The 27,429-nt window shown below is 42.0% G+C and overlaps 1 protein-coding gene and 1 long non-coding RNA gene across 8 annotated transcripts in view; one reads left to right on the forward strand and one right to left on the reverse strand.

The window, feature by feature from the left end:
* LOC311604225 overlaps positions 1-26,743 on the reverse strand; it is a 62,414-nt gene extending 35,671 nt beyond the window's left edge. Inside the window, exon 1 of the long non-coding RNA XR_014781405.1 lies at positions 26,609-26,743. This is a non-coding gene — a long non-coding RNA (uncharacterized lncRNA). The remainder of the gene's footprint in view (positions 1-26,608) is intronic.
* The window catches only part of RASGRP3 (RAS guanyl releasing protein 3), a 94,411-nt gene that overhangs the window by 4,766 nt on the left and 62,216 nt on the right, over positions 1-27,429 (forward strand). The window contains exon 2 of one of the 7 annotated variants that reach the window (XM_084793800.1): positions 19,778-19,852. The exons of 5 other annotated variants lie outside the window; for them this stretch is intronic. The gene's annotated coding sequence lies outside the window, so the exon portion shown is untranslated. Of the gene's footprint in view, positions 1-19,777; positions 19,853-25,677; positions 26,139-27,429 lie in introns of those variants that run through there. One more of the 7 variants, XM_084793799.1, reaches the window with a different exon arrangement.

The following is a 27,429-nucleotide window of genomic DNA, read 5'->3' on the forward strand; positions in this document are numbered from 1 at the left end:
CTTTTTCTTTTTAAAGAACTACTTATTTTTATTTTTTCTTAGTGTTTTGCTGGCATATGTGGAAGGAGGTTAACCACCTGTGTGAGCTACCCGCTCAGGCCAGAAGAGGGCGTTGGGTCTTCTGGAATTGAAGTAGGGGGGTTGTTGGTGAGCTGTTATGTGATTGCTGGGAACTGAACCCTGGTTCCCTTCCTATAAGAGCAGCAAGTGCCCTTAACAGGAGAGTGGTCTCCAGCCCCTGTAGAAGAATCTTTATTTGCAACAGCCACACTTTATTACTAAACAGAAAATGCAAAAATAAGGAAACTGTTTAATATTAGTCCATAATTTTTAATTTTATAGACCCCTTAGTTTCCATTAAGATATTTAAAGGTGCTAAAAAGCAGTCATATTTAAGATTACATGAGAAAGAAAAGGCTATAAGATTTCATATATATATGTATATATACACACATATATATGTATATATGAAAAGAAATTAAGTTGAGAATTCATAAGCCACCATGTTAATAGCAGGGATCTTGTCAGTGAAATAACAGAGAGTTTTGTTTTCTACTCTGTCTCAGAATAAATTAACACACACTACTTTATAGTCAGCATCAAAACCCAATGCTATCTGTAAAGTAGAGAGCCAAGTCTGTACTATGCTATGCTGTCATGGTCAACGACGTGTTTGTGTTAAGTCAGTGCTGTTCATGGCCTCCTCGCCCAGTTAAGAGCCATATCCTGTTTGTGACAGCATAACTTATGGTAATGGAAAAGCTTATGATGCACTGGCCGGCTCTGTGACTTCACGGTATTCATTGGCAACAGGAAACAAAGACACACACACACACACACACACACACACACACACACACACACAGACTTTTTTTCCATAATTGTTTTAATAATAATTGACAATTGGAGGAAATCAATGGCAGAAAACAATTATAGGCAGACAAGATGTCAGCAAATCCGACTGGGGATTTCAGGGGCCCCATCTCGGCTTTCCTCCTCCTGCGTTCACTTCAGAACCCTCCAGAGATGTCATTGTTTTGTTCTCAATCTACTGCTGAAATCACTATTGTTTTTTACCAGCAGTTACACAGTTCTTTGCTGGCAGCACCCCCACACCACCGTATGTGTTGAATTCAGTAATATGGTGTTGAATAGTTTATGCTTACTGCTATTTGGGGCCAAGGTGAACTCCCTGCACAAAAATCCAGAAACACTCTGGGTTTCTCTGGAATTTTCCTGCATCAGGCTAGCTGCCTGCAGCCCAGACATGAACTGTTAAAATTTTCACTTTCCACATAACTTGAACTTGAAACAGCCACATCCATGTTTCTATTCATGCAAAAAAAATGATCTCTTGCTTTTGTTTAGTGGCAGTGGACAGGCCTCGGGTGTAGGGGTGAGAGTGGGGGGGGGGGGGCAAAGACTCAGGATGGACGATTCATGATTCACTCTCCAGTGTCTGTGCCATGGAGTGGATGTAGCTAATGACTCCTTAGGTGAAACTGAATAGTGTATTATCAACTAGGAGAGGCTGAAGGGAGGTGAGGTGGCATTCATCATCCTCCAATGGCTTATGTCCATGGCTGTTGTGTTGGGAAGCGTTAAGATTCCATGTGTGAGGGAGCTGATCAAGAACAGGCTGTTACAACCTTTGCTCCAGTCCCATTTGCCTCCAATTAATTCAGTTTGGAGTAAAATTCTGCAGTAGCTCAGACTACTGCTCCTCCTTAGGGAGGCCTTAAGACCAGGGGCATCCAACAGGAATATAAGGTGAGCGATGAGTGAGCTACGTGGTTCATTTTACCTTGGCAAATGACTGCATTAAAAAAATAGTAAGTTCCCCTTCTCACCTCTCTTACCTCTTCTTTCCCTCCTCCTCTCTTTCTTTGTCTCTCTGTCTGTCTCTGTCTGTCTGTCTCTCTCTCCCTGGGGTACCCCTTCCCCTTCCTTCTCTCCCCATGTTCACTTAATAAATTTATCCATATTTTAAGAGTAATAAAAATAAATATGTTAATTAAATTTTAGCAACTTATTTAACCACCTGGATGTAGGTCATTACCAGTTCAACACACGATAGATTTTTTTAAAAACTGTTTATGAGATATTTTACATTTTCCCTTTTCTCTAACATCTTTGAAGTTTATGTTTTTGTTTATTGTTCGTCTGGATTCAGATTGGCTTCACTTCAGGCGCTCAGTAGCTTTGAGTGTCTAGTGGCTGCTGTGCATGGCTACACATGGAACATTGGGGTTGTGATGCTGTGTTCAGCACCCACAGTTTCCTCCATGTCGCTCAGATTGCTGGCAACACTTCGAGGTCTCAACTAAAATGAGATCATTGAAAGCAGGCAATGAACTGATGGCTTTTGTCATCTGGTCTATTAGAACATCTCAGAGTTCATTGAGCTGGGTAACTATTGATTTCTCAATTGAAAATACAAGTCAACGATGCTGCGGATAGGACCCACTGGGTAACATGCTTTCTGAACAGTTCTGAGGACCTGATTTTGCATCCTTAACATCCATATAAAAAAACTGAAAGAGGTGGTCTGCTCCTCTAGCCTCAGAACTTAGGGGACAGAAACAGACAGTTGCTGGGGGCTCACTGGCCCGCCAGTCTGGCCTAAATGGAAAGCTCCATGTTCAGTATTAGTCTGTCTCCAAAGACAGGGTGAAAATTGATAGACACCTACGGTTGACTCCTGGCTCCCACGCATGGCTAGTGTACCTGCATACAGACATATGCATACATAGACACTGACAGGAGAGTCATGGAGATTCAAAACAAATCAGGATTGCCTATTGGTAACAGATTTTATTTTTCTATCATAATGATCCATGTGGATCTAGGCCTAGAATAGATTCTTCTTCTTCTGCACAAGCTGAAGCTGAATTCCAGGAAGCATTTGTGATTTTATGCTTCTGATGCTGTACCAGAGGGAAGACATCTTGAGCAATTTAAGTGCGCATGTGCACACACACACACACACACACACACACACACACACACACACACACAGAGTTCTAGCATTGTGACTACTTGCTGATGTTTCACTTACAGGGTAGGAAGCATGCCTCAACAGTCTAGTATAACTCTCTGCCCTGGGGACTCCCATGCCAGTCAGCTGGGGTGGTAAAGATAGCTCTATGTGCTAAATAAGGAGATGCAAAAATAAAGCTGTGGAAGAGGCTCTAAAACCAGAGGAGCCTGCAGGTTGCCACGGCTCTGCCAAACGCAGAGACCTGGAGATCCAGGCTCCTGGAGCCCTGACAAGGAGCGACTGCCAACTGCAGAAGCCCTATTTGGGGGTTCATTCCTTGTCACACAAGGGTTTGATTGTGAGGGTAGATTTAGAGCAGCCAGACGAATTCCGGACTCAGAATAAAAGCGCACACCAACATCTAAAATGCAAGCAGTGTCTGTTAGCTGCATGGCTCACACTCTGGGAATGCTCCAGAAGCTTGGGGATTTTCTTGGCCGGCTGCATTCACTTTCCATTTTCTCCACAGAAACAAAGCTATAAATAGTGATCAGACGTCTGCACCTAACATGCCATATGTCTTCAATGAAATTGTTTCAATGCATCCACAGTGGTTACATAATGGACTAAGTTCCTGCTAGATAAGTTGTTTAATATAAATGTTATTATACTCCTTAAATTATTCATTTTATTTACAAAGGAACATAAGGGTTAATATGGTGTTTCTACGTTGATGCAATACAATAAATATACAAAATATGTTAATAATTACATGATCAATTATATGAACTTGAATAATATGTTAATGAATAAAAAGCATAATATATCAACTTATTTTCACCTTGTATGCAAAGAAAAAAAGCAATAGGAAAGATTGTAGGAAGCAGATATTGCCTGAATTCTGGGCAAACCTGAGAGGTAAATCCCATTTGTTTCATCTATTCATGTTGGTAGGGAAGTAAATCCATTAACAAAAAATGAGGAAATAGAATTCTCAAGAAAGTCACTTACCTAAGTGACTTGGAAACAAAGTCCTTTTTAGTTTTTTTATGTCTAACTTTACTTCTCAATGCTGGTCCTGCCTTTTCTTTAAGGAAATACTTTTGGCTATGCACTTAATGTGTAACCATATTTAGTACTCCTTTGATTTACAAATAGGTGAGATTTTACTGAAGGATAAAAGACAGAAAATTGCAGAGGCAATTTAGAAGTAAATAGTGAAGCATATTGAGAATCAAACTACAGGAATTTGCTCAGGACTTCTTGGGGAGACTGGGCATGAAGGGTTGACTACAGCCTCTGGGGTCTGCAATCAGCCTCCCATCCTTTTTTTTTTTTTTAAATACCTTTGTGAGTAGCAGGAAGCTGGGTCCTGAAGGCACTGACATTGTTGTTTATTTGTTTTTCTAACCACTAGGAAGTGAGGTACATGGACAAAATCAGACACTGACTGCTCTTCAGTCAAGTCAAGAAATCTGGGTTGAGCCAGTAGTAGTGCCAGTATTTAGTTTTACAAAAGAGTAAGTGACTCCAGGGACCTACAAGATGGTTGGTACAGAAGTGTGAGCCCAGGAATGGAGAACACCTTGCTTGATTCTCCCTGGGAAGTAAGGAGGTTTCTGTGGTCCTAGGGGACCTAACCCCACAAATGCCATTGTTTCCTATTTCTCTCTAAATACATTCGTCCCAGGTACGCTTGTTTTTTTTGCCATCAATGTGTAAATAACACTAATCTTCCTTAATTAGCTTTGAGAGAATTCCAGCTTATGTCCAGGGTTGTCAAGTTTTCTGCAATATTGCCCTTCTTGATAGTCCTCATTATCTCAAACAGAGTTTCTAGGATAAAAATCCTATCCTCCATCGATGGCCACTTGGTGGCTGTTGGTCCTTGAAGTGCTGACATCCCTGTGTAGCTGTGGCCACATTTCCCACCATCACGCCCTTCACACACCATGAACCCAGTTGGTCACTGTTGCTGTTAGACGCATCTCACTTCTTCCCAGCACTGTTCCTTCCATCCTTGTTCCTTCTCACCTCATTACTGGGTTCTCTTAGTAACCATACAGCTGTTTTCGATCCCTCAGGGACTCCTTTTCCACGTGCTGAGTTTCCCAAAGTCCTGAGAGAACATTGCCCCTGGGAAGGGGAGCAAATTTCCCAGAGTCTTAGCCAAGTTGCAAGAAGTAGCAGTCTAGACAAGGTGTTGTGTCTGTTATAAGAAAAGCTGTGTGTTATGTGAGAGAAGTAACTAGGGAGGTGAGGGCGTTTCTATAGAAACTGGAAGGGCAGGGGCTCAGGCTGCACGATGGACCATATGATGGCCACTTCCCTATTGTCTCCTCCATCCTCCCACCTGGCCCCTTCTTTCTCTCCAGCTTTCTTAACATTGCTATGGACCCATGTACAGGAATAGAAAAAAGTCTAATACCTCCCCAGTTTATCTCTCATAGAAATTGATGTATCTATTGTGAGACTAATTTTTTGTTTGTTTCGTTTTTTCAGACTGTGTCTCAGTAGGTAGCCCCGGCTTGCCTAGAACTTGCTATATAGACCAGGTTAGACTCGAACTCAAAGAGATCCACCTGCCTGTGTCTCCTGAGTGCTGGGATCACAGGTGGGCACCACAATACCTGATTAATTTAATTTTTAAAAATGTATTTATGTACAGACAGGGTCTCCCTGTGTAGCTGAGGCTGGTCTCTAACTCAGTTTGTAGCCCAAGCTGGCTTCAAACTTTCAATCCTCCTGCCTCTGCTTTCTAAGTGCTGGGACTGCAGGTATGGTTCATGATACCCAGCCCTGGCTTATTATAGATTGGTTGTTGTTGTTGTTGTTTAGTGCTGTTGTGGTTGGAAGAGCATCTTGACAAGGTTTCCGTCTTTTTTAATCTGTTAAGACTTGTTTCACGGCCTACATCTGTCCTATCCTGGAGACTGCTGTGTGCACATAAAAGAAAGCATATTTCACTGTTGCTGTTCTCTGTGCTGTTCACTGTTCTCTGTGCTAAGCCCATTTAGCCTATAGTGTGTTATTCAAATCTATCATTTCTACTTTGGCTTATTGTCCATTGTCGAATGAAGAGTATCTAAATTCACTATGATTATATCGTATATTTTTACCTTCGGTCTGTTCAAATAGCCATGTTTAAATAATAAATCATACATATTATAGTTACTGGATCCTTTTGATGAATCAATTTCTTTACCTATACTGGTATTCTTTTGACTTGTTTTACAGTGTTTGACTTGGAATCTCCTTTATTTGATATACATGTAGCTGCCTCTGTTTTCTTTGCTTACTATGCGCATGGAATGCCCCTTTGCATCACTTTGCTTTCAGAGACAGTGTAAAGCTGACATGATATCCTTGTAAACAACACGTAGTTGGAGCTCTGGTTTTTTATTCATACAACCACTTTACAACTTTTGATTTAACCCATGTACTTAGCAAGTAACTATTGGTATGTAAGGACTTTATACTGTAATGTTTAGTTTCTTTCTACTCTTCTGTATACATGTCGTATATGCATGTGTGTGTTTGTACATGGATGCGCCTGTCCATATGTGCATACATGGAGGCCACAAGTTATGTCAAATGTCTTCTATCACTCTTTAATTTACTTTCTTTTGGAACCGAGTCTCTTACTGAACCTGGAGCTTGCTAACTAGCTAGACTGGCTGACAAGCAAATCCTTGGGATACACCTGCCCTCACACAGTGATGGATGCACCACACCTGATACTGTACATGGGTGATGGGGCTCCAAGCTCACACCATGCTTGTGCAACAAGCGCTGAATGAACAGAGACATTTCCCCAGCCTGTGGCCTACTGTTTTAGAGTTCTTTTGTTTATTCTTCCCCAGAGGCTGACTCCTTTGAGGTTTGATTTCTGTTGTTGTTGTGGAAGTTTGCTTTGATTCCTCACTTTTTATCTCTTGTTTGTTCTACTGGCTCTGCTCTATAGTTACCACCTGAGGCTTACGTAAAACATTTGATATTTTTAGCAATCTATTTTAAGCTGAAAACAGTAACTTTTTTGTTACCAATGTCACAATTTACATCATTCTATATTGTGCATCTATTAACAAATTAATGTAGCTATAGGTAATATTAATGTTTTACATTCTGTTTTCATACAATAGTTAAAAGTGGTTAGGCCATCCCCATTATGATATTGGACTACGGATGGATCCATGGTTACTTTGGGCTCACAATTTTTCTTTTAAGTCTTGGGATAGTCAAAAGTGAGTACAAGCAGAGTGCAGTGGCACACACCTGTAATCCCAGCACTCAGGGAGGCAGAGGCAGGCATATCTCAGTGAGTTTGAGGCCAGCGTGATCTACAAAGTGAGTCCAGAACAGGCAAAGCTACACAGAGAAACCCTGTCTCGAAACCCCCACCACCTGCCACCTCCCAAAAACTAAGTCCATTCTGTTGGAACCTTATTTCAAATGTCAGATTTTGATAATTTTTCAGCCAGTGATATGGAGCATTTAGTCTGTGGTGATACTGGGCAGTGACCGTAAGTTCCCTTCCAGGAATATGATTACAGAACAAACAACAGGCTCTCTATACCCTACCATGTTGCCAGTTACAATGCATGGAAGGTTTGGTGAAAGGAATGCTTTTTGACTTTCAATGTTTTTGACATCTGATGAGCTTTTGGGAGAAGTGATTCCATTGTAGGTTGAGGAGTATCTGCATTCTGAACTTGACTAGATACTGACTTTTTAACAGAGATGAGTAAGTAAATTTTATTTACTTAAAATTTACTTACTATTTTTTTATGTGGGGGGGAGTGTATTTTGCCTGCATGTGTGTGTTTGTGTACCATGTGTGTAACAATGCCCTCAGAGGCCAGAAGAAGGTATCAGTCAGATAGAGCTGGAATAACAGTTGTGAACTGCCATGTCAGTGCTGGGGACCGAACCCTGGTCCTCTGGAAGGGCAAGCAGTGCTCTTATCCTCTGAGCCATTGCTCTAGCTCCTAGAGTTTTATACCTCCATGTAGCTAGTTAATAACTTTTCAATTTGAAGACCCCTCTTTAGCTCTTAAGGTGTATCTAATTAGTGATGAGTCCTCACACCTTCTGTGTGACTGGAGAGGTCCTGGTTTTATCCCTCTCATTTCTGAAAGATGATCTTGCCAGGCTTAATATCTTTGGTAGACTCTTTTCTTTAGCTTCTGTATATCACATTCCATTCTGTCCTGGTCTACATGATTTCTTTTAGAAACCTGATGTTTGCCTTCTGGAATTTTTCTTCTTATGTGCTGAGTTGCTTGTCTTTGTGCTGCTTTTCCATATTTACGTCACCTCCAAGTTTTGAGAAACCATCACATTGTGTTAGCATGACGATATCTTCCTGTGTTAACTACTTGAGGGTCACTGGACTTCAGGGATCTGAATGTTTATTTTTCTGTTCAGATCTTAGAAAGTATCTGTCAGCTCAGTTACTCACTAGGGGATTCACAGAAGGCACAGAGAAAGCAAACAGGGCAGGAGTTTACTGGAGGAAATAACAATATCTTCCTGGCATGGCATCGGGATTCCATCAGGATGAGGCAATGCTTTCTATGTCCTTACCTTGGAAGTTGGACTGTCACTTTTCATGGATCCTGTTGGCCAGAGAGAGTCTGCCTTGATTCAGGGTGAGCAAGGGCTACACAGGAGTCCCTGGGGAGGGCTGAGGGCCATCGGCAGGCTGCTACACACATGCACCAACACAGGCTTCACAAACTTGTGATTACAGATTCTTCTTTTTCTTCTTGGTGCAATATGTTAAATCTTTATAAGGATTTATGATTTTGATAACCACAAACATATACATCAACAAAAGTTAATTCAACTGTTTTCCAGAACATAGAAAGTTACCCTTTAATGCTGTGCTATGAAGGTAAATGATCTATACTTCCTTCCGCTTGTGACAAATCTGTTCACATGGGAAGTGGGACTTGGATAGGAAGAGGGAAAGTTTTACATACAGAACACAAGCCTGGGAAGGATGAGCCAAGGTGGAACACACAGGGGAGGACTGAAAGTACCCAAGGGCCAAGGACACCATGGTGAGAGTATCATAAATGAGCACATTGCAAAAACTTCTAGCTTCCAGCTATAGACAAGTCTCTCTCTCTCTCTTCTCTCTCTCTCTCTCTCTCTCTCTCTCTCTCTCTCTCTCTCTCTCTCTTTCTCTCTCTCTTACTTTTACTTCTTTCTAATACCATATTCAAATGAGATCAAAGGGTTTTTCCATAAAAGAGAGGACACTTCTCTTCAACTACAGCAGAGACTGAGGTTTATTCTCTCAAGAAGTTTAATATGGGATATTTTGACTGCAGGACTCTCCTGTCTGGGTGAGATTTAACTGAGGACAATGCTATTTCAAATGCGGGGAACTGACTACAGTTTGAGAGCCAGCTCTTTTCTCCCCTTCAGCACTTGGGATGTTGATGACAGGCAGAAGAAGTGATTGTTAATTGGTCATAGGTTTATCTCAGACCTTGGCTTGAGAAAAGGAATTGCCTGAAAATTACAATGAAGGGGATCATTATGTTAGAAGTTAATCCACTTGAATCCAGTGCCTGCTTCTGGAGTGCTCACAAGTGACCAAAACAAGGCAGTGCCAGTGACTGGCTTTGCTTGGGTTTGCTTGGGTCATAGCCTGTCTGTGGACAACAGTAGATTGGACAGGGTGAGACTGTAGTTGAAGAGGATGATGAAAAGAATTGGGAACATTGGGCAGGCAGTGTCATAGTGACAACTAAAACATCCCAGCCTCTTCTGGAGAAGACGATGTCACATGGACAACAATTTTTTACATTTTGGCAACAAAGGATGGTTATTTTTAATTTTAATATTTTGAGATCATAATTTTATCCCTGGGCATGATGATGCACACCTTTAGTCCCAGAACTTGGGAGGCAGATACAGGTGGATCTCTGAGTTCCAGAACATCCAGGGCTGTACAGGAAAACTCTGTCTTGAAAAACCAAAATAATCTTAGCTATTCTGATGGGTGTAAGATAGATGGAGTCATTTGATTTGCATTTCCCTGATGACTAAAGACTTTGAGCATTTCTTTAAGTGCTTCTTGGCCACTTGAGATTCCTCTGTTTGGCTCTGTGCCCCATTTTTTTAAATTGGTTTACTTGGTTTGTTGGTGTTCAGTTTTTTGAGTTCTTTATATATTTTGGATATTAGCCCTTTGTCAGATGTAGGATTGGTGAAGATCTTTTCCCAATCTGTAGGCTGCCATTTTGTTCCATTGACAGTGTCCTTTGCCTTACAGAAGCTTTCAGTTTTAAGAGATCCCAATTATAATAGCTGATCTTAGAGCCTGAGCTGTTAGTGTTCTGTTCAGGAAGTTGTCTCCTGTACCAGTAAGTTCAAGGCTAATTCCCACTTCCCTTCTAATAGATTTAGTTTTTCTTGTTTTATGTTGAGGTCTTTGATCCAATTGAACTTGAGTTTTGTGCAGCATAATAAATATGGACTAATTTGCATTTTTCTACATGTAGCCATTGTAGTTAGCCCAGCACCATTTGTTGAAGATGCTTTTCCCCCATTGAAGGTTTTGGCTCCTTTGTCAAAAATCAAGTGCCCATAGGTGTGAGAGTTTATTTCTGGGTCTTTGGTCCAATTCCATTGGTCAGCCAGTCTATTGCTATGCTAGTACCATGCAGTTTAGCAGATGGGCAGCCCAGGCTTCATGTGGGTCCTCTAATAAGTGGAGCAGGGGCTGTCTCTAAGCTGGACTCAGTTGCTTGCTTTTTATCATACACCTGCCCCCGTGGGGCTGCCTCACCTGGCCACAGGGCAGGAGGACTTGCTTAGTCCTGATGCGGCTTGATAGGCTCAGGAGGAGGGCTTCCATTTCTGAGGAATAGGGACTATGGGGTAAGACGGAGGCAGGGGGACTGGGAGGAGAGGATGGAGGGGCTATGTGCAGAACATAAAATAAATAAACTAATTAAAAAAGAAAACCCAAAATAAATAAATAAATATAAAACTTTATCATTCCTCCTTTGCTTTCCTACCCCCAAACTCTCCCATGAACTCCCCACTTTGGTCTCTTTCAAATTCATGGCCACTTTAAAAAAATTGTGTAATACAATATGTTACATATATAGATACTATATATATAGTTTTATATATTATCTAAAATGTATATAAATTATATTAGTCAGGGCTCTTTAGAGTAACAGAACTTATAGAATTAATCTCTCTCTAGAAATACATGTATTTGTGTGTGTTAAAAACAGGGACTTATAAAAATGACTTATGGGCTGGGTGGGGTTCAGCTAATCCAACCAGTAAACAATCTGTAAGCAGAAAGTCTAAGAACCTAGAAGTTGCTCAGTCCATGTGGCTGGATATCTCAGCTGGTCTTCAGTGGATGCTGGAATCCCAAAGATGTAGGCTGTAATGCCAGTCAAAGAGTGGACTTGCTCGCTAGGTGAGAGCAGGCAGGCAATGAGCAACAGCTTCCTTCTTACATGTCCTTATAGGCTTCCAGCAGATGTTGAGGTGCATTAGAAGTGGATCTTACTACTTCAAAGTAAGCAAAACCCTTACAGATGTCCCCTCCATTTTTGGATTTTAGTTCATTCCAGATATACTCAAATTGATAACCAAGAATAGACATCACAGAAATATATGTGCATGTACATATATTCCCAAATATCTAAGTGTAACCTTGTTAGTCTGTATAATGTAACTTGGTGTGCTCATCCCTGGGGAAGACTATTTCTCCCATTTTGAGCTTTTCTTAGTTGCTTGTAATTCTTTGTGGAGGGTTGAAGTCTTAGGAGCTTCCCCGCCCCACAATACCATCCATGGCAGCAAGCCTACTGCTGTGGTCCTAGATCTGACTTAAGACTCCCTCTACAAGAGGGAAATCTTGGCACTGGAAACAGCCATCTATCTACCTAGTAAAACCGCGGATATTAGAAGAGAGTCTACAACAGCCACTTTACTAAGCCAGCGCACTCCCTAACTGCATTTTAAACATTAGCTGTTATACCCCAGATAGGTGCCATTCCCTCCCATGATGGAAACTTCTCTTTGCGACAACTGAAGACCATTACAGAAAACCAAATATTCAAAATACAGAGCAGTGGAGACCAGTCCCAAATGTTTACAACCCAACTTGTGCGCGTAAGGCACAGGAGTCATTGCAGAAGACGGGGCAGAAGGATTGCAACAAGCAGAGCAACAGGGAGTTTGCTGTGAGATTGTGTCTTCTAGACATTTCAGAAGGACAGCTCTTCAAAACACCTTTTCTGTGTGTGTGTGTGTCATTTCCTTTCCTTTTGAGAATACACATTGCTGCTCACTTTGCTGACTGACAAGTAACAGTGACTCCTAAGAGCAGTGCTTCCTGTCCCTCCAAAGGACTAAGCTGAGATAGCATGAGAACCCGTGAGAGGCTGGGTCTCGGGGCTCCTTGTCCTCTTTGATTTTCTTCTTGAGCTACTGAGTGATCAGGATAGCATCATGAATTCTTTGAAAATTGGGACTGGGGAGGCACATTTGGCCAGATGCTGTCTTCCGTAATGAAGACTGCTGTCATGTTCTTGTGTCCTCGTGCCTCACCCATGACTCTTCCGCATGTGTAAAATGCGTGGAGGCTGAGAAAGCACGGCCAAATAGAGAGCCCAGAGGAACCACGTGGCCTCCGTTGGGAATCAGAGTAAAGGATTAACTTCTGGAAAGACTTCTCCACCTGTTTCCCTGATAAGACTGATTAGAACCATCTATCTAGCTTTGCACACTCTGAACTAACAGATGAACTGCACCATCTGGCGTGGCTAAATTTAGTGCCGATTTCTCCAAGGAGTTCTGGTTCCATTACGCAGGCAAAGAATTCACTTTCTGAAATCCTGAGGTGAACAGGAGCTACCGGGTGCTAGAAGTGTCCACTCTGTATGCGTGGCCCATCCACGTAGGGATTGTTGCATAATTTTCATTATGCTGGCGGGACACCTGGTAGCCAACTTCTTTCAAGATTCATTCTCTCTGTGGTGGACTTACTGCACAGATCCATTCTCTGTCTCCTTTGCACTTCTCCTGTCCCTCTTTTTCTACTGCATCAGTCAGTGCCTTTTGTTATTTTTGGCAAAAACAATGTGCTTTTAGTTAGGGTCAAGGCTTTAGACAGTTTAAAGGGGTTGAGTTGGTGAGAGGTGTCTCTCTGGTCCTCTTAGGTACACACAACCTTACACTGCATGGGAGCTGCGCTAACCTCAGGCTTATCTCCTTGTTTGCTATTTAATGGCAGCATTTACCTTCTGATGGTGAATTTAGACAACCTACACTATGGTCATTAAAATATTATGTAACTGTAGTTTTTCGTATCATGTGTTTTCTCTGTCTCTCTGCCTCTTCCTCTGTCTCTGCCTGCCTGTTTCTGTCTGTCTGTCTGTCTGTCTGTCTGTCTGCCTGTCTGTCTCTCTCTCTCTCTCTCTCCTCTCTCTTTGTGTCTCTCTCTGTGTGTCTGTATCTCTCTGTCTTTCTCTCTCTCTCTCTTTGTTTCTCTCTGTGTGTGTGTCTCTCTCTGTGTGTCTGTGTGTCTGTGTGTCTGTCTCTCTCTCTCTCTTTGTGTCTCTCTCTCTGTGTCTGTCTGTCTCTCTCTCTCTCTCTCTCTCTTTTTGTTTCTCTCTGTGTTTCTCTCTGTCTCTCTCTCTGTCTCTCTGTCTCTGTCTCTGTCTCTGTCTCTCTCTCTCTTTCTCTCTCTCTCTCTCTCTCTCTCTCTCTCTCTCTCTCTGTGTGTGTGTGTGTGTGTGTCTGTCTGTCTGAACATACACTTGATTTAACAAAGCCTAATACCAACATAGTTCATCTAAGGCAGGTATGCGACACACATGCACCATCTTAGCATTTGAGAAGCTCAGGCAGGAAGACAAGGAGTTTGAAGCTAGCCTCAGGTACAGAGGAAATTTTTTCAAAGACAGTCTGAGCTGTTCACTGAGACCTTGTCTAAAACACTGAAATCAAAGCAAAGCAAAGCAACAACAATAGAAAACCTCCCCCAGCCTTCTTCTGAGTAAATAAGATCTCAGCGAGCTTTAAATCTGAGCCCCTTCTTCTTCAGTGTTATCTCTGTGAGGGGTCCCCAGAGTCAGTACAGAACACATCCAGACTCCAAATTCCCAGCACAAAGGAGATTTATTAGCCTGGAGGGGCAGGAAGCAGGCAGTGTGGGGTGGGGAGTGCCTCCGGATAGGGCACAGACAGCAGCAGGTGTTTCTGCAGGAGTGGTTTTTAAAGAGAAAAGGGGAAGTCTGTGCTAGGTTGAGTTGGAGGGTCCTGGTGGGACATGTTGGCCAGTGCAGCCAAATAATGAATTTTGATTTCCAGACTTTGGAGTTTGATAGCTGGACCTTGGAGTTTTAGTCAGGCATAAGGAAGTGGCCAAATAAAAGAATGGACCTTGCGGGCTAGCTTTAGGAATGCAATCTAACAGCCTGCTAGCCCTTCAACTGCCGTTGAGCATTTAAATTCTACTTAAACTTTTTTTTTGCCCAAAGTACGATGAGCATAAAATAAATTGTGCAATTTAAACTAAAATTAGATTTCTTGACATAGCACAAATGCACGAAATGACCACCATAATAATAAAGGTAATAAACATCATACTTCTAGAACAAATCGCTCCAGCTCACACTCAGATATGATCACTGCAGGGTCTAAAGATCCCCTCGTTTCCGGTAGCCTTACAAGTTCTAAGAGCATGATGGTTGGGAAGTGAGATGAGGAACAGCAGAGGTCCTGCCATCCCCTCCAGGTTCACATCTCCAATACCTGAAAGGCCTCCCATTAAGCCCCTCCCCTTATGGGTCTTATGGCCCTATCGCAGCACTGGGGTGTGGCTGAGCTTTTAACATGTGAGTACTGGGATGTTTATGCAAACCATATCAGCATTGTGTGTTTTCCCCTTAAATTTTAGATTTAGGCCAATGAGTCAACTCAGTGGTTAAATGTGCTTGTTGCACAAGCCTGGCCAGTGCACAATCCATGGAAACTATTTAAACGTGAAAGGAGAGAAACAACTCTATTGAGTTGTCCTCTGAGCTACACATATTTGCTTCTCTCCCTGATAATAATAATGATGATGATGATGATGATGATGATGATGTTTAATTATAGAAGTTGTACTGTTTGTTATAAATATACTCGATACTAAAATTAATCATATAAGAAAATCAAAAGTAGTCCTGTTTGGTTTCATAAGGATGGATATATATTGTTTTCATCTTTTCTCATGGCTGCATGGCACATACTTCACTGAATATTTATTCTGACCATTTTGACCAATGTCTTTTGTCTTTTTTCTCCCCTTAAGACAGGGTCTTACTCTATACCTCAGGTTGGACTAGAACTCACTTTTGTAACTCAGGCTGGCCCTCAACGCACATAATCCTGCCATAGCCTCCCGAGTATTAGTATTACAGGTAGGAGCCTCCAATCCCTGCCTCCTCCCTTAATCTTGGGGTTGTTTCTTTTTTTTAGTTAGGACATATGTTGAGTTTGTCTTATGTGTGTCTCTGTTCACTTGCTGGCTATTTTTATAGGCCAAACTACTTCTGAAGTAGAATGCATTATTTCCTTGCCATCCCTATGTGGGAAGCCAGTGCAACCGCCTTTTGAGTTGGGTATTTCCATTTTCTTATTAAAAATGAAAGTTTTTTTCTTCGTCAGAGGTTCAGTTGATACCTGAGTGAGTGGAGAATGTGAACCCCGTCTCCTGTTGTGTGGCATGCAGTCCCCAGCTTCTCACACTACCTCTCTTACTAGGTTAGAAGAGGACGAACAACGAAAACCAAGGTATTTGTGGTAGCACTGTCAGGAAAATTACTAAGAATTGTAAACAAATAATAGTCTGTGGAATCGGAGCCCAGGGGGCCTATTGTAAGGCATTGTATTCTCACCGGGTCTTTCAGTTAGGGACACTAAGGTGAGCGCTGAGTGTTCAATTATAACAGGTCACTTCTGAGCACTCGGGTGTCATAAAGTCACTGTGTATCCAGGCAGCAGACAATTGCCTGCCTGTATTTTGTTCTGAAGGAAAGAACACAGCTCATCTGAGCCAGAAAGTTGGATCTAAAATTGGACCTGTATTAATTTACCTAATAAATGCAGTCTTGAATTGTGTGTGCTGAACTTTGATTGATGAGGCGTCATTTCTTTTTTTAACTAACCAGGGGCTTATACATTTCTCATAATCTTTGAACAAATGCCTTTTTAAAAAGCAAAGAACTCTTGAGAATTATGAACAAAATTCTCTTGTTATCAGAAATACAGTACATTATTTTTTCTTAAAGCCAGGAACCTGGTGTGTAGTTGTTAGCGACTCAGCATGGGCTGAAGAAGCCTTTAATAGCAATGTGGGCTGCACAGGCTGTTAAAAACACTTTCTCTCTGAAGTCTTACTCTAATTTACCAAACTAAAGAATGCAATAAAGACTTAGATCATAGAAGAATTGAGGTTTTTTTGTTTGTCTATTTATTTGTTTTGACAAATTCTCACAGATGGAGGAGAGTATCTATAGTATATGTTGATCCTTGGCCCTATATAGACATTATAGACTTGCCTCAGGTGCCATCTGAGGTGCTGATCTCCAACTACAAAGATATAGTCCAGCTGGGAATGCGCAAGAAGATGCTTCAAGACAACCTTAGGATGTTGGCTCCTTATAACCTGCCAGTTTGTAAATTTCTTTCTTTCTTTCTTTCTTTCTTTCTTTCTTTCTTTCTTTCTTTCTTTCTTTCTTTCCCAATTAGCAATTGATCCCACAGACTGAAATGGTCTTAGAGTTCATGGGCATCTTAAGATGTTCAGACAACAGATGCTAAGATAACAAGGCGTGGCAGGAAACATGGTAGTGAACACCTGTAATTCATGTCATTTGAAAGGCTGATGCAGGAGGATTGTGAGTTTGAGGCAAGCCTGGTCTACACAGCAAGACCCTATCTCTTAAAAACTAACTAATGTACAAGGAAAAAGGAAAGCATGTAAGAAAATAGCAGAAGTTGACAGACTCCAATTGTTAACTTTGACAAAATTTAGTTTAGTTTAAGATCCTTTGAAAAAACATTATTCTTCATAAAAACTAAGCAGGCATCTTCCACTTCAGTTATTGCGTAGGTATGGCTGGTAGGCTATAATTCTAAAATGAAATGTTATTGCTTCCGTTCTACAATCCAGATCTTTCTAGTTAACTTTTCTCAGAATGTTTCAGCCTGGGGCCTTTATACTGCTGCTATTCAGCTTAGGAAAAGAACTGAAAGGTTTTTTTTTTTTTGGTCAACCCAGATATAAGTTCAAGGGATGTCAGATTTGCATCAGTACAGTTATCTATAGCAATACTGACAAAAAGAGCCTGACCTAGAGACTAGGGGTAATGTGACTGTACAGAAGTAAACAGGCATTGTAAAGGGGAAATGAGGTATCAGCCAAGTAAGAGTGCAGTAGAGTCAGAGGGTTGGTGGATATTGGTGACAGTAGGCTGGCTGTGTCTACCAGTTGTCAAAGCTAGGAAGCTAGCAGTTATCAAAGTTAGGAATCTTAGCCTCCCACAGAGACCGAATGACATAGGCCTGGTCCCCCTGGTGGCTGGAACAAGCAGTAAAGACTTTTAACATCCTTGAACCTTTTCAGGGGGATACTTCTAAGAGCAGATCAAAGCAATCTTAGAGGTGTTGCCTTGCCATTCTAGAAACTATTTTGGAGTTTGTTCAAATTGTGCTTGCGTGAGTGTGTGTGTGTGTGTGTGTGTGTGTGTGTGTGTGTGTGTGTGTGTGTGTGTAAGAGAGAGACAGAGACAGAGAGAGACAGAGAGAGAGTGTGTGTATGTGTGTGAGAGAGAAGGAGTGTGTGCATGTATGTGTGAATGTCTGTGTGTGTGTGTGTGTGTGCATATGTGTGAGTGAGAGAGATAGAAAGAGGAAAGAGAGAGTGCTGCATGTGCGCTCGTGTGTTTGAGTGCAGGCAATGATTTCATGGTACACATTAAGAGACCAGAGGACACAATCAAGTGCAGGGCATCACCTTCCACCTTGTTTGAGATGCATCTCTTTGATGTTTGCCAGTAGGTATGACAGGTTAGCGGCCTCTTGCAGGCATTCTCCTGTCTCTGTCCCCCATTCCTCTATAGGAGGATTGGAATTACAGGCAGGTGCTACTGTGTTCATCTTTGTGTGGGTTCTGGGGCCCAAAATTAGTTTGTCATGTTTGTGCCACAAACTCACTGAGCCATCTCCCAGCCTGGCTTTGGTCAAATCCTGGTAGGTCTAGATGGATAAGGAGTGAGGAACTTGACTCTTCTGTGCTGTCCCAGGAAGTCCTGTGGGAAGAATAAAGAGCGCAAAGGATCTCTATACACCAGTGATTCTCAACTTTCCTCATGTGGTGGTGACCCCCACCATACAATTATTTTCATTGCTACTTTATAACTGTCATTTGCTTCTGTTGTGAATTATAATGTAAATATCTGATACACATGATGATCTTAGGTGAGCCTTGTGAAAGGGTCATTTGACCCCCAGATTGAGAACCAGTGTTATATACACTGAGAGACCACTGAAGAAAAGTTGAACAGATACAGTGGAAGTAAACCAGGGATCTGATTGTTGAAACATCTGATGATGATGATATAAGTGACATTTTAGAACAGGATATAGAAGTGAGGCCAAATGCCCAGGCCTCCACACTTATAACCTGGAGACCGTGGACACTTGGATTAAAATGTGAGCAGGCAGTTTGGCACCAAAGGTTGGAATCATTGAGGTTGGAGCCAGTATACATAGGGTAGAACTATAGTTAGGGTACTGGACTTGCTAATCTTGTAATTAAAGTGAAGAGAAAAAGCAATTAACTGATTGATACTGTTTGGAATTGTGCACAATTTTGAGCATGTGGATTGGTATCCAGATAATGTAGCTATATTATAATCATAGCCCTGATGGAAACATCCACCCAAACATCCCTCAATCCATCCATCTCTCCATTCATCCATCCATTTATTCATTCATCCACCCATTAACTAATGAACTAATTAAGTAATTAACTGATCCATCCATCCATCCATTCATTTGGAAGATGTACAAAGAGCATCACCTTCTAGGCAAGGCCAGGAGGCTGTGGTGTGAACCCGAGACAGCTTGGTGGACTCAGGGGACTAAAGGTAAAGCTACAATGAGAAGATGGAGAGTGGTGGGACAAAGGAAGGTCAGAGTTCAAATATGAGGTCGGAGGAGTTGAATGTCTACCCATCCTCTTCCCTTACATCATGGGAAATGCAAGCTATGCTCCCTCCTCATGCACTTAGCTACAACATGTTTTGAAGAAAACAAATGTGCCTCAGTATTTATTTTTGCCTTATTGTCTCTGAACCAGGTTTGTATTTTCTGCTTTGAAAATCAACTGACTGGATCCTAGACTAGAAAAGAAAATGGCCCTTATAGTATTCTCAGCACCCAGGATGATTCTTAGGAAAATGCATAAGGGCAATTAGGAGGATTAAAGTTTAAAAGGTGTATTTTTTTTTCTCAAACGCTAAAAGAATATTGGGAGCAACAGTGGCATCTTGAAGGATAGCACTAGGCTCAGACCAACTTTCCTAGCTTCTCTGACAGTCTCCGGCTTATGGGGGCTATGCCCTCCCCGATTCATAAACATTGCTGTGGAGTCAGATTTTAAACTAAAACTATTAGCAGGAAAAGCTATCGTGTTAGTAATGGTGCCAAGCAAAGTGTCTTGTGGCATGAGTACTAAATTTTATTTCTCATATTTTGTAGAATCCAGTTTCAGCTGAGTTTAAAGAGCCAACTAGAGGGAGGGAAGAGTTTTCAAAGAAAAATACAGCCACAGAGGTAAATTTAAACAAATTAAAAATTAAAAGTACAATTATGCTAAGGGTGATGTCTTTAAAAAGTGAGTGAGAATTTGCAAAATGGGAGGAAAGAGGAGAACCAGAAAACAGGACAGAACAGAGAACTGAAAGGGGAAGTCTATTTCAGTCAAGACAAGTCTGTCTGCAAATTTGGGAGTTTCTCCAAGGACACAGAAGAAGAGCGGCTGTGGGGGGCGGGGTGCCGAGTCCAGTTCTGATGGAGACTGTTCCCTCTCACTTTGTCTGTTGTTATTAAGATGATTTCCAATTAATCTGTGGATTGTATTGGGCTGTTGGGTGCTGAACTGTGTTTACTCCACAGAATGCATTTGTTTATACAGAGAACGTTGTAAATAGCCCTTTGTTTGCCTATTACACAGCCACTTAACTGCTGTAATTGGCTAAACATCACATTTGCCATTGATAATATTAGGAAACTATTCTTTTTGTTTTTCTGTTTGTGTCTGTTTTGTTTTGCTTTGCTTTGCTTTGAGACAGAGTTTCTTTCTGTAACCCTGGGTGACCTGGAACTATCTCTGTATACCAGGCCGGCATCGAACTCATAGAGATCTGCCTGCCTCTGCCTCCGGAATTCTGGGTTTAAAGAAGTACGCCACCATTGCCTAGCTAAGGAAGCTATCCTTATGATGCCAATAATTAGACTCTAAAATGTAATAAAGTTTACTAGACTGCTGTGCCTGGAGGCAAGTTGTCTTAACCAGATGAACAAGCCTTCTATGGCTTCAAAGGTAACCTTGTGGGTACCAAATCTCTGACGCTGGGGTGATGTAAGGGATTTTCAGTCAGAGTGACAATCTGGGCTTATATCCTCATTCCTCAGATGGTTTGCTAGTTGTGAGGAGGCCAGCTAACCTCTACAAAAGTCATCAGGGAGTGATAATAGCATCTCCCTAGAGCTTTGCTATGAGAATAAACTTTTTGCACAGTAGTTAACAGGTTATATATTACAATATTAGCATAATACATGCATATCATTGTATTATAACCGCTGTTATAATTACTTCTCTTATATAAGGTGCTCTAGGTGTTACCTTTTATTCTCGAGGAGCTAGTGAACTTGAGATCAGAGATTATCGTCTCATTTTGATGATCTTCAGTAGATTGAACACAGATGGTGTATTTCCGATCATTTATTGGCATTGGTGGCTTTGTGCAATGGCAATGGAAGTAAAAGTATCAACTCTGAACACATAAGAAACATTTTTTTTTTCTCTTTTAGAATAGGAATGTTGCTAGCACAATTCTTATGAGTTCTCTTCCTGGTTGGGTACTTGCTTTGATTTCACATAGTTGAAAGGGAAGAAAGGAGGGGGGTGAGAAAGTGGAGCAGAGGCAGTGCCCTCCACCCAAGATTCTTAGACAAATATTGAGGCTAAAAGAAAAACTGAGGGGGAAAAAAGTGAAGGGCAAGGGCTGGAGAAAAAACAACAATATTGAATGAGTCACAATGCGTGTTAGTGCCGCAAGCCAACAGCAGGTGGCGTGTCAGCGGCTCCGTGCAGCTTGTGTGGAGTTTGGCACAAGGCAGGGAGCCCCTGCCAGGGAAGATGGTGCTTTCTGTCCTCAGGTCTGAGATGGGACATTTGGAAATCTCTGCTTAAGGGAGTGACTTGTGTAGGCACCAAGAGGGTGCCTGAGAAGTGGAATCTGGGGTGCTCAGGACAGACCACTGTCGTCCTGTCGCCTTACCCTGCCCATTGAATCTGCTGACTCCACTACTTCTGGCAATTTCCTGACAAATATTCTTCCTAAGACTTGCCAGGGAGAGAATTCAGAAGTATCCAGCTTTGTTAATGAACTCTGAGGTCCCCCTTGCCCATTCTTTTTTTTCCAATCATTTTTCTGGTCATTGGCTTTTTCCTCTTTGCATAATTGCTGAAGGAACACAGGTATCTTCTAGGTCATTTCCCCTCTCTAGTACTTTTGTTTCATTCATTCATTCACTCATTCATTCATTCATTCATTCATTTATTTTTGAGACTGGTTTCATATGTCCCAGGCTGGCCTTGAACTTCCCATTCGGCCGAAGGTAGCCTTGAACTTCTGGGATCTCTTGCTTTAGCCTCCCAGGTGCTGGGATTACAGGTGTAATCTGGTTCAGGCAAGTGCTCTACCAACTTAGCCATGTCCTCAGCCCCAGTTTCCCTTGTCTCATCTTTAAAAGATTTTGTATTAAAAAAGAGGGGGGGGGATAGAGGGCCAGATGAGTGAACTTAACTCTCAAAGATACTCAGACAAACAGTCTACATTTTTTGCTATTTGTTTTAGGCGTTTTCCTATATTCACATACATTTACTTGGAAAAATGTAGTTGTGATGAAGAAACTTTTCACTTACCCAGCCCCCAATATTTCCCAGGTTAATAATAAACATGAGCATCGTTCTTCCGCGACAATTGCATAGCGCCGTGTCCTGTGGAGGGACTGTCCCCGATGCGGTCTCCTTGAGCACTCACATGTTTACCGCTTTCAGCAGAATAGAAGGCTCCCTAAGGAGCAGCCACATAGTTTTGCAATCATAGTCTTTCCTTGGAATATATTTTTAGGACAGGAACTGATGAGTAAAAGGGAAATCACATTTTAAGGAGTGTTTGCCTCAAAGTACAAAATTAGCTTCTTCACATGTTGGGCCAGTTACATTCTTTGGTTGTTGTTTGAGACAGGGTTTCTCTGTGTGGCCTTGGTCGTCCTGGACTCACTTTGTAGACCAAGCTGGCCTCGAACTCAGAGATCCGCCTGCCTCTGCCTCCACCTCCTGAGTGCTGGGATTAAAGGCGTGCACCACCTTTGCCAGGCTCAGCAGTTACATTCTTGACAGCAGGCTCGTGAAGTTTCTGTTTTCTAAACCTTCTAACATTGGAAATTATCGGTTTTTCATCTTTGTCAAGCTTATAGACAACAAATGATATCTTATTTTCATTTAATTTATCCTTTGTAAGGAATCTAAATTTTTTTCACATGCATATTGGCCATTTAGATTTATTCTTTTGTGAAATATTTATTGATATCCTTTGTCCAGCTATTACTTGTCAACATTGTTTGTATATTAAAGCTATTTATCCCTTCGTTGTATGTTTCTCTTTTTTTTTTATCTCTTTTGTGATTTTACTTTGGTTTTGATGGAGCAATAGTCTACACACAAGAATTTTATCTTACCATTTAAATTTTTCATTACGGCTTAGGGTTTTGTGACTATGATTGGAATATTTTTGTGATGATTAAAGGATTTAATCATCATTAAAATAAATTTAAAGTTATGAAAAGAATCTTTTTGTTCAAGTTTATGTCTCAAAACAGCATAGAGAAAGAAAGAGAGATGAAGACAGAGATGGACAAAAATATAATGCACAGAAAGGGGATCGTGGCTAACAGTGCCTGTCAATGTTCTTATAACTTCTGGATACAAAACTGCCTATGATACCACCCTGGCCCCCGAGAAGCTTCGATGGTAGGTAAAATGTAAAAGAAGCATTGAGGTCATAAATAGGGATTTTAGAGGCAAGTCAATCAGCACGCATGAAACACGTTAGGAAACAGGAAGAAGAGAGCGTCTTTCCAGTTTAGGGTTAGATAGAAAGGACATCCACAAAGGAGGCTGAAGGAAGTGGCAGGAAGATTTCATGGAAGCCACTGGATGTTTTTGCCACCACATAGTCAACCGGGTTAATATAGCCAAGAGTTCAAGTGAAATCAGAGCGAAAACACGTCCATTGCTCTTAGTGTATAGCCATGTGGAGTAAGTCTGCAAAGCAGAGGAAGCCAGACTGCAAGCAGACTGAGCCATTAATGAGATTTGGGATGGGAAGACAAGTATTTCTCCATAAACTTGATTGTGAAGAAAGACTGAGCTGTGATAGTAAGAGCAATAGATCAGAAAGATCACTGTTAAGACAGGAGAGCCGCGTGAGTGGGCACAGGCAGATGAGGAGGCAGGTGTGCTGCCTGGGAGACGAGTGTGAAGGTCTCCACTCCGTGCAGGCGGGATGCACAGAGAGTCTCAAAGCCTTGGTGGCAGGGGAGCCAGGAAGAGGCAAGAGTTTGGAGTTGAAGGAGATGATGGGCACCTATAGGCAAGTTGGTAAGAAAAGTTCTCTCTTTCCCTTGCAAGGGTGTAAGGTGACATCAGTCACCTGACTAGACCCAGAATAGAAAGGGCCACCATCTTTGTTCTCCATGTTGACATTTTGCCTCATAAGTACCGTCAGAGTCTGCCCTTAGCTGTAAATAGAATTGGCAAAGACTCTCTATATTGTGTCTTTGTTAGTCACTGAATAGTTTCCAGAAGGCTCTCTTTCTTTGACAATGTGGTGCAAAATGGGTTATCAGAGTAATCAACTTAGTCAGCTGTAGATGAAGTGACTGGCATGTGTCATCGGGTCCATATGCTTCTCTTACTGTAAACATGGAGTAAAAATAAATCAAGAGTGTTTCAAATGATTAGCAGGCTTCCTTTTCTGTTTGGGAATAGAGTCCTTGACACAGGCATGAAAGGGTCTCTGGAGATGCCCTGTGTCAGGGCATTGCATTCTCAGATCTGGAATTTGTTTTTATTGTAGACTTTCAACTCTCACTGATAGGTTTTGATATTTCTGGTGTTTTCCTTTACACTCTAGGCTTTCACAGTTAAATAAAAAGTTAGACCTGAGAAATTGGCTTTCTTCCTCCTCTTCTTCTTCCTTGCTTTTCTTCTTAATCCTCTCTTTCGTACAGAGGGAAACTTCTGCTTTAATTTTTACCACAAATAATTTTAAGATGAATCCCAGTTTGGAAGATTGGCCATACATGCTCATATACTAAGAGCAGCAACACTGTTTAAAAATCAAGGTTGACAGTGTCACAGGCTAGTTATGACTCAGAAATTCCCTGGGGGAACTTTAATCGTCTTTTCCAGATAAGCTAACTCTCAGCCAGATCTCCACTCTTCCTTGAAAGGTGAATTCCAGTGGTTTTAGGAAGTGTCATCTTAGTATTCCAAGAAGTCAGAGAGACTCAAGGCCAGACACCTAAAGCCACAAACTCCAAGGGTTTTCTTAGTTTCTTAAGAAAGAAAGCTAGCAAGAGTGAGATGAGAAAATAAACTCGGGTGGGAAGATTGAATCCAACACACTGGACAAGACAGCCTGCCACTTTTTTTTTTTTTTTTTTTTTTTTTTTTTTGTGAGTGGCACAGAAACTATGATAGCTCCAAGCTCAAGATTTTACATTTCTTTTGGTCTGTCTTTTTCTTAAAATGTCTCTCATTGTACTAGAGGTATATCTCTCCAGTCTTCTGGACAGACATCTTCCATGATGTGTACTGATGCTAAAAATCAAGATCAGGTAAGCCTTTTCCCTTCTGCTCTTCAGTATCTGTCCCAGCTTCCCAGAACACAGAGTGGCCAGCAGCACGCCTGCAAAGTGATCCTCTCTTTTTCCAGGCACCCTGTCTGACAATCGCAACTCCTCCACGGTTCCCCAGAACGCTGACACTGAGGCAATAGGGAACCGTGTGGAAGTGAGGTTTGAAGCCACATGAAATCATTTCCACTGGCTCTTAAGACCAAGCTGCATGAGACCGTCTTCCTTCACCCCTTACGCACTTGTCCCTGGCCATTTCTGGCTGTGGCAGCCCTCGCTTTAGAGGAGTGTGCCAGGTAAAAGAGGGCACAGGACTAAACATTCTTAGAGGGCTAAGGTTTGCCTTCCTTGGGACAGTCCCCACGCATACAAGAGCCTGGAACTGTGAGAAAATGAAAGCAAGGTGAATGGTCTGTTGTTCCAATGGCACCTGACCTATAAAGCAACTTCCACCTGCTGGCTGAACTCCTGCTTCCCTTTTCTTGCTAACTAAACACCCTAGAGAAAACTTAAGTGAGACGGGAGAGTAGTCACTTTCAGCCTCCCCACCCCCACACAAATGCAGTTAGCTTTCTGTTTGCAGTGTGATCTCCCTTCCCCTCCTGTGTGACTTATCAGCTCTTGGGCCATTTGTCTCTAAAAGAAAACAAATGGTGGAAAGCACTGCCTTGCATGCTAATGAAGTGGCCAGCCGAGCCAACCCACAGCTAAGGAGAAGGTTTGCCAACGGGAGAATAATGATCTTCAGTTTCTGACCTCCTGGCACCGTGCGGTGTTTATCAGGAGGTGCATATGACTGGTTAAAGCACACAGCCTGGCTCTAAGGAAACAGCTGCTGGCGGGCAGGCATGCTTCGCACTTGGCAGCTAGACAGGCAGAGTGTTGGTGTGAAGAAGACAAAATTACCCCAGTAAGTAACCAAAGACCGTGTGTGTGTGTGTGTGTGTGTGTGTGTGTGTGTGTGTGTGTGTGTGTGTGTCAAGCCGCCACCAACTTTTGATTTCATGTTGATATGTTGATTTTGGTTCCCTGAGACACTGCAGAAAGATATTATGTCTGTACTTGTTAATTTGTGTTTTTACTAACTTTTGAAGATGGTGTTCTTTTTAGCCACCATGTCTTCTAACGTGGAGACTGAATGACTAGATTCCTGTCTAGCAAATGAGTTGATTTCCAGGTATCCAGGATTTAAATCACAATGTAGTGAATTGGTGGGTAGGAGCTGGTGGTTGGATCTTTATTCATATTTTGCTACTGAAACTTGAAAACATAGTTGTTTAAAGTGTCTGGTAAATTAATGGTATGGCTGACTTGACCATTCCTAGTTGACTCCGAAAAAACAAATTTATGTAACAATGTGTAAGAGTTTGTGAAACGTACCTCTAAATTGACACTTCGATCAAACGTCACATCAGGTTTCATGCATTCTTTCTGGTTCATTGAGCACTTAACTTTATACTTTTCTTCCGTAAGCTCACACACTCTCATGACTGTAAAGCTAACCTTTTCATTTGTCTTGGGTCCCTCTTATTTTAGTGGGTCTGTGTTGCTAAGGGTTCCCCCCCCCGCCCCCGCCCTCATTTGTGACGTGGGTTATTAAAGTGTTCCGTGACAGAGCTTGCTCTGGAGAGCTCAGCAAAGTGGGAAGGACGTAGGACTGAGCTGTCTGTTCAGGGGCATTTAACCCATGTGGAGGAAAGAGTAGGCAGAAGCCTGACTGATGACGTAGCTTCTCAGAGTGACAGGTCTCTGATCAGAGATGCAGAGAAATGACCAGGCAGATTCTCTCTCTGGATCGCCCACACAGTCCTGAGGGAGCAGAGAGGGGCTGCATTCATTTGGAGTCCCACAAGAGGGTGTTTCGCTTGAGGTGAGAGTAGGGTACTCGGAGTCTGAGATGACTGATGGATTGTCCTCAGGGTTCAAACCATTTGATTTGCTCTCAACCTTTGCTTGAGGGCAGGCACACCAAGTCTTCTTCACCCTCATGTTGTGCACTTGTATGTGAACATAGAATGAAAATACTACAGGATGGCAATTCTGCTACGGTGCCTCTGGGGCACGGCTGACCTTGAACATCTTAACAGCTTCAGGGGTGGGGCGTGTTGGGGATGAGTGATTAAAAAAAGGCTAGTCTGACACCAGAAGTTCTTTTCACTCTTTTGCTTGTAATGTGGAAGAATCTGCAAAATCTGGTGTGT

Source organism: Acomys minous, assembly GCF_964271855.1.
Source record: "Acomys minous genome assembly, chromosome: 8".
Lineage (NCBI taxonomy): Eukaryota > Metazoa > Chordata > Mammalia > Rodentia > Muridae > Acomys > Acomys minous.